The sequence below is a fragment of the Pyrus communis genome, chromosome 16 (genome assembly GCF_041283825.1).
Source record: "Pyrus communis isolate YQ-2024b chromosome 16, ASM4128382v1, whole genome shotgun sequence".
NCBI lineage: Eukaryota > Viridiplantae > Streptophyta > Magnoliopsida > Rosales > Rosaceae > Pyrus > Pyrus communis.
Window position 1 is genome coordinate 28,453,281 of NC_142580.1, and position 8,134 is coordinate 28,461,414.

Sequence of the window (8,134 nt, forward strand, 5' to 3'; positions counted from 1 at the left end):
AATGATTAGGAGGAAATATACATGAATAAATAATCATAGGGGAAATTAAGTGAATTAAACAGAGTTTAAGAAAATAGCTAGAGTGCACAGAACACGCTCTAAAACAAGATCACAAAGAAAAGATCATTACAAGATATCACACAAGTGAATGATAGACCGCTACTGGTAGGAAAATGTCTCGTACGTTGTGTCGTACACTACTAGAAATTTGGCTATAAGCCACCCTTTTCATTTGGTGGCTATTGTCAAGTGTTGCCACTCACATTGGTGGCAAACCTCTATGACCACCAAGCACCCATTAAACTAAAGAGTGTGATCTATGTAGATGACTCTATTGTAACAATGGCTACCAATATTGCATTGGTGCATTTCCTATAGTGTCATCCTAATTCACATCGGTGGCAAAGTTGCAAAATAATATTTTAAAAAATGATGCCCTGTGTGGGCATCCAAATTGGAGTATCATATTTCTTTTTCTATTTTTGGTGAGAAAACAAATTGTTATATCATTAAAATATAAGAATACAACTATAAATTTGCATAACTGATATTTTATAAAATTTTGTACAAATGTTGGAACCAAACTTTACAAAGTCTTCGAACCCTTTGTTTCCAAGAGCTTAATCATAGTTATTGAATCTGATTATCAGCTGCAGCCTGCACCCAAAATCAAACCCACAAATTTCGTAAGAATAACGTTAACTCAAGTCCAACTACAGTCTGACAATTAAAAGTTGGAGCAACAGAGTATGCATGCTTGACCCAACATTTCACCATCTAAACAATAATAGGAATCAAAATATCAGTCAATTATATAAATGAGTTTTTTATTCTATTTATGAAATAGGTGACACAAATATCCACTTTGGTTGGATCAATGATTCGAAAATCCATTACATCTTCATAGTTTCCACTGTCAAACAAATTTGCAATCACTTAAAAGTTATAAATTCTTTATAAAGTATGATGACTTACCGTAACTTCAATGTCTTGAAAACTTACTTAGTGTGCAGACTTGCATGACTAATAGCTTGAACAAAAACATTTGATTATCAGTAATAGTGACAGATATAAGGAAGGGAAAGACAAACAATGGAAGACAAAATTTTGGATAGCAGAAGATTAGCAAATGTGATTAACATGTGAAAAAAAAAATTATAAGCAACTGAGAGCGAGATTGAGATAGAAAGACACAGATGTTACACTTTTATCGTATGAAATACAACTTCATATGTATACTCTTAACTGAAAGATTGAAAACCATGCTATATCCAAAACTAAAGAGAACAGTAATGCCACATTATGGGTAGAAAAAGAAGGAAAAGAACATACTTTCCAGCTTCACCAAGTATACTCTTAAGGTTCTCCACTGAATGATCCTCAGGTAGGTTCTCTACCAAATCAGTGCACTATAATGCACAAATTAGATGCTTGAAGTTTCCAAAAAATAATACATAAAAAAATTAAGAACAAAAACTTAAAAAATTAAAATCAAGTTCGAAAGGATACCTTTGCTATCAACTTTTCTATGACCGGTAACAACAAAATTTAATTAAGACTGCAGTTTATGTAAAAGCTCCAAATTTATTTCACAAATTAACGAAAAGAGCTTTAGAGAATGACAGATTACCAAAACCAAAAGAGAAACTAAGATTTGGAGTTAGCTTTATGAAGAGATTACATGTAACATAAAAATGAAATAAGACCAACCAAAACACAATAAATAAAAATGAATTCCATGATAATACTACCAAACTAATTATGGAGTAGTAGCAAGTAACGATGATAAGAAATTACCAGAGCTTGGCTCCAAAACAGGGCACTCTATTCTTATAGTTGCCATGATCCCTTAATCAGCTTTCTCTAACCTTGAAACATATTAAAAAAAAAAGCAAATCAACCTTGAAGCATATTTCAAGCATAAAACAAACACTAAAAACAAATAGTTTTTCAGTTTCTAGACTCCGAACATAGAATACAAGAAGAGCTCTCAAACATTACAGAGTAATCACATATGTTAAATAGTATTTCACAACAATGTATATGTGTATATTTCAATAATAATCACAGCTACTAGAAACAAGTAACAAATTAAGAAGTGGAACATTAACAACTTACTTCTTCACCGGGTATTACAATTGCTCACACTCAAATTAATAAATAAACATACTTCCACAATTCAACTTTTTATCAAACTTTAATCAGATAAATAAAATTATTGCCAAAGAACTTGTTAACTCACCTTCAAACCATTCGCCATTTCCATCTTCTCATTCATAGTTAATTCTTTCCACCCCTTGACTGTCAATGGAGCGTTACTTGATCTTTAATTACATCAAGCAAAAAAAAATCTTTAGTATTAAAATAAAAAGACTGAACATTACAAGCTTTAGTCACTTACCCCTTGCATGTAAACTCATAGTTGAGGCTGACGAGGCTTTCTGGTTGCAATGGTTTTTGTTGCGGTGATGGGGTTGAACCGGCTCTAACCTCATCACACCTACTGCCGACCTATCCCTAACAAGTTCACATCAAAATTCCTCGAAGTTTCAATTTTTGAACCAACAAAAGCTAAACATTAACAGAAAAGCATCAACAACTAAACAATATCAACCCAATCAAAAACCATAAAACCCAGAATTCCAATTACCATATTACGCATCAAATCGCCCACCCAGGCTCCAATTAGTCCTTATCGACAAAGGAAAACATCCCAACGTAGTACTTAAGACCGTTGGAGGTCTAACTCCAGCAAGCTTGGTTGGAAGGCCCGCGGTCACCATTTCTTAGATCTTAAATTGAGGAAATTCGGCAACGAATTTGTAGAAACTAACTTGGGGGTTAGAAAGAGGATGGGAAGAGGATTATGGAGGTATAATATGACGATCATTGGCGACCGGTAGATGGCAGTGCTGTCTCGTGAGAAGAGGGGCAGAAAGGATACGGGAAGGAGGAGAGAATGAAGGGAGAAAGGAGGAGAGACAAAATGAAGGGGGAAGATAGAAGAGACATAATGAAGGGGGAAGAGAGAAGAGACGGTATGAAGGGGGAAGAGAGGATAAAGAATGTAGGATAGGAGTTTGTCTTTTGTTAAAGGGGAAAGAACATTAACAGCTTTTTGTTTTCAGTTTTTTTTGTTTTTTTAATTGTATTTTGCACGAAAGGGTTAGCCTAGCACCGATCATTGGTGGCTCTTAACTTAAAAGCCACCAACCTGTGCTTAAAAGACACCAAAAATAAACAACAGTGGTATTCTTTTTACATGGCCACCGATAACAAATGGTGTCTTTTTTACTGCGAATGCGACTAGTTTGTGAAACCGTCCGACTTCATCACCGATGCAATAATGGTCAAGAGATACGATTATGGTCCAAGGCTCTGTCCTTCTATGGGTTTTGGCCTCTCTGTTTCCCTTTTGTATTTGACTTGCATCCGTAGGTCCTGAGAAACAATATATATCCCAGCTTTGAAAAAAAAATAATTAACTAGCACCACTCAAGTGCCAACAAAATAAATAATGAAATAAAAAAGTAGAAGAAAAGTAATTTTAAGAAATAAAGTTAGTTAACAGACACCAATATTGGGGGCTGATTTTTTAAGGCCACTGATATTAGTGGCATCCCACTGTAAAGCCACCAAAAATTAGTAAGAGTAGCAACTCTATATCTATGGCCACCAATTGCAAAGGGTGGGCAAAAAATGGTGTGTAATGAGCATAATTCTAGTAATGGTAGTCATTGTTTCTAAGACCTGAATGGGGGTGCAAAATAAAGGTGAGTGGACCAGGTTCATACACATACAATAATAATAAAACAATTATCAAGATACTAACCCCCACAGTTTATATAAAGAAAACTACTAGCATAATAAGTGATAGGTTTATTGAAAACCCTAACATGCCAAAAACATCTCAAAAGACATATCGCGGAAAAACATCGCGGAAATCAAAATATCAATCGTCTCACAGATTGTCTTGTAAGCGCGGTGTGCTGCTAGTAAGATCACTGAATAAATATAACTTCTGACCCTATGCCAGCACTGTGGTCTCTGCACTCGTAGCCAAAGATTACCAACTCCCGGCCCAATGCCTACTCCATGTCCCTCAGCCCGTAGCTAAGGATTATTTCTCCTGGCCTAACTGCCAACACCGGATCCTCACCCCAGGCGGCATAGTGTCCACTGGGTATGCACAAATAGTTACGCCTCTCATAAATAATCACTTCATAGTATAAAGTCATCCATCGTCTATACTATAAATAGGGGTTTCTAAACATGTTCTAGCATCCTATCGTCATCCATCAGATAGGTCTACCAGTTCATGGTTTTTATAGAAAATACGATATATTAAAATATAGCTTAATATAGGCCAACAATTAATTCCTTACAAAATAACGAGACGATAATCAACATTTCAATAAACATGCTGAACATAAAATCAGTTCATAAACTCATAAGGCATGCTTTTCATTTATGCAATTAAACTATGAAATCATGTAATTTTAGAAGGGGTCTACTCATAGATACTTCGTAACAACAGAGTTGTGCGGAAAAGGATTAAGGAAATCCCCACTAGCAAGTTCACCTAAGCACAAAAATGTACAATTTATCAAACTATGCCCAAACAGTAGAATTCCAGGAAATGGACGCCAAAAACGGATTCGGAACATCGAAATTGGCCTAGGAGAGATTTTGGGTTTTGGGTCCTAAGGTTTTTGGTTAAAAAGGGTTAGGGTGAAAAGGGGTGGTTTGAGCTTAAGCCCAAACCAACACACACACGCACAACACAACACACACTCACACATGCTTACACACACACACACACACACACACACACACACACACACACACACACACATGCACAACATGCATACGCATGCACGGCATGCACATGCACACACACACACACACACACACACACACACACACACACACACACACACACACACACACACACAGAGTCCACATACACACGCACACACTCACGCACTGCACACAGCCCAAAGGCCTCACACACGGAGCCGGGCTTTAAGCCCTTTTTAAATAAAAACGGCCCAAGGCCCTTTGGGTCATTAAAATAAATAACAAAAAAAATTAATTAAAAAATAGAACGGGCTGGGTTTGGTCTACGGGCCTAAAGCCCGTGGGTGTCCTAAACCGCCTGAAGGGCCTATGTGCTGATCGGAGAAGAACGCCAGAAAATTTGATCGAGATTCGCCTCAATTCCGATTTGGACCTAAAACTAAGTAAAAATAGGAAGTTAAATCATAAAAATGATGCTGAAAAAGAAGGGAAGCAAGATTTTACCACAAATAGAATCAAATGGGGTCGAGATTGGAGTGCATGCACAAATTAGAACCTTCCATTTGGACTGAGAACAACTCAACAAAACAGAATAAGGCAGCGAGCCTTACCTGTGTTCGAGTTTCAGAGATTTGAAGCTCTCGGCTTCAATGGCAGAACACACAGAGGTGTTCTAATGATGCATGCAGGATTACAGTTGAGTTCCTCAAGCTCTAAGGATTCTAGATATGTGGTTATTTTGTTGGATTTGTTTAAATTTCTAAAAGGGAAGAGGACGAGAGCTCTCGGAACTCTGGGAAGAGTGAGAGTTTCCGAGAGTTAGAGAGAAAGAGAGAAAGGGAATTTTAGAAGAATGAAGAGGAATGAGACAGAGTTCACGGGTTGGGTAATCGAACCTAACCTTGGGCCTAAAGTTAACACAAATGGGGTTGAGCTTGGCCCAATGAAATCTAGGTTATTTTGGGTAAGGATTATTACAATCTACCCCCCTTAAAGAAAATTTTGTCCTCGAAATTTAATTACCTTAAGTAAAAAGAAATGGATACTGTGCTCGCATCTGTTCTTCAGTCTCCCACGTTGCCTCATCAACTGCATGATTCCTCCAAAGTATTTTTACTAGTGGAATGGTCTTGTTCCTCAACACTTTATCTTGTCTATCGACTATCGACACATGTTCCTCCACATAACTCAAGTCTGGACTCACTTCCAGAGGTTCTGGTTGAATAACGTGAGAAGGATCCGGTACTTATTTCCGGAGCATGGAAACATGGAATACATTATGAATATGAGACAATTCTGGCGGTAATTCCAATCTGTAAGCCACTGCACCAATTCTTTCTGAAATCTGATAGGGACCCACATAACGAGGGCTTAACTTCCCTCGCTTTCTGAACCGCACTACACCCTTCCAGGGAGAAAATTTCAGGAAAACAAAATTGCTAACCTTGTAGTCTCAGTTTTTGGAATGCTGATCTGCAATACTCTTTTGCCTATCCTGAGCAGCCTTCAAATTTCTTTTGATGATCTGTATATTAGCATTAGTGGTATCCACGATCTCCGGTTCCACCAACGACCTTTCTCCTGCCTCCATCCAACATAATGGCGTCCTACACACCTTTTCGTAAAGTGCTTCAAAAGGTGTCATACCAATACTCGAGTGATAACTGTTATTGTAGGCAAACTCAACCAATGGCAAATAGTTATCCCAGCTACCCTTCCATTGTAAAACCAATATTCTGAACATGTCCTCTAAAATCTGAATCGTCCGCTCGGATTGACCATCAGTTTATGGATGATAAACAATGCTGAACAATAATTGGGTACCCATAACATTATTAAAGGTTTTCCAAAACCTGGAAGTAAATGTAGGGTCTCTGTCTGACACGATGGAAATAGGTATACCATGGAGACGAACGATATTATCAATAAATAACTTCGCCAATTTCTCCAACGAGTAGGTCTGTCGAACTGGTAAGAAATGAGCGATCTTGGTAAGCCGATCGACAATTACCCAAATACCATCGTACCTTGACGGTGTTCTAGGTAGTTTGTACGCAAAGTCCATAGTGATATCTTCCTACTTCCAAACTGGTATCGGAAGATTTTGCATCAGTCCCCCGGGTCTTTGTCTGTCTGCTTTAACCTGTTGGTAGATTAAACATTTACTCACATACTCCGCTACGTCTCATTTCATCCCTTCCCAATCATAGAAAGGATAAATGGTGCGATACAATTTAGTACTTCCCGGATGCATAACATAAGCTGAAGTATGTGCCTTATCCATAATTTCTTTTTTAACAGCTTCATTATCTTTAGGCGTGAACAAATGGTTCCCTTTCAATAAAGCTTCGTCCCTACAAATGACGAATTTCTCATTCTCCCCTTTCAACAATTGTTCCTTTAATTCTGCACACTCCGGATCAAGTTCTTGAGCTTCCCTGACCATGTCTACGAAGATAGGTCTTACCTGAAAATGTGCTAGCCAAGCTCTGTGCTCACCTACTTCCAAATTGACACCAGTTTCTCGAAGAGAAAATAGTAATGGAATGTGCACAGCTTGAAGTGATGCAAGCTGCTCATGATGTTTCCAACTAAGAACATTAGCCACGACATTAGCATGCCCAGGATGGTACTCGATCGAACAGTCATAATCACTGATAAGCTTCATCCACCTTCTCTGTCTCAAATTCAGCTCCTTCTTGGTGAACACATACTTAAGACTCTTATGATCCGTAAAAATACGACATTTCTCTCCATATAAGTAGTGCCTCCAAATCTTCAAAGTGAAAATCACTGCTCCTAACTCTAAATCATGAGTGGGATAATTTCTTTCATGAGTTTTAAGTTGTCTGGAAGTGTAGGCGATAACTTTTCCATGCTACATCAGTACACACCCAAATCCTGATAGAGAAGCATCAGTATACACCTCAAATTCACCACTGTCATCTGGAAGAGCAAGAACAGGGGCTTAAGTGAGACGTTGCTTAAGCTCCTGAAAACTTCATTCACAATCCGCATCCCACTCGAACTTCACACCTTTGCGAGTTAACCTAGTGAGAGGCAGAGCAATTGTAGAAATTTTTTGAATAAATCTTCGATAATACCCTGCCAAACTGCCAAACCCAGGAAATTTATTCTTCAATTATTCCCAGTTAGACACTGCTGACACCTTTTAAGGATCTATACTAATTCCTTTAGCAGAAACTATGTGTCCAAGAAAACCAACCTAAGTTAACCAAAACTGGCACTTACTGAACTTGGCATAAAGGTGGTTGTTCCTCAGCCGTTCTAGCACTAGTTTCAGATGCTTCTTGTGCTCATTAACACTTCTAGA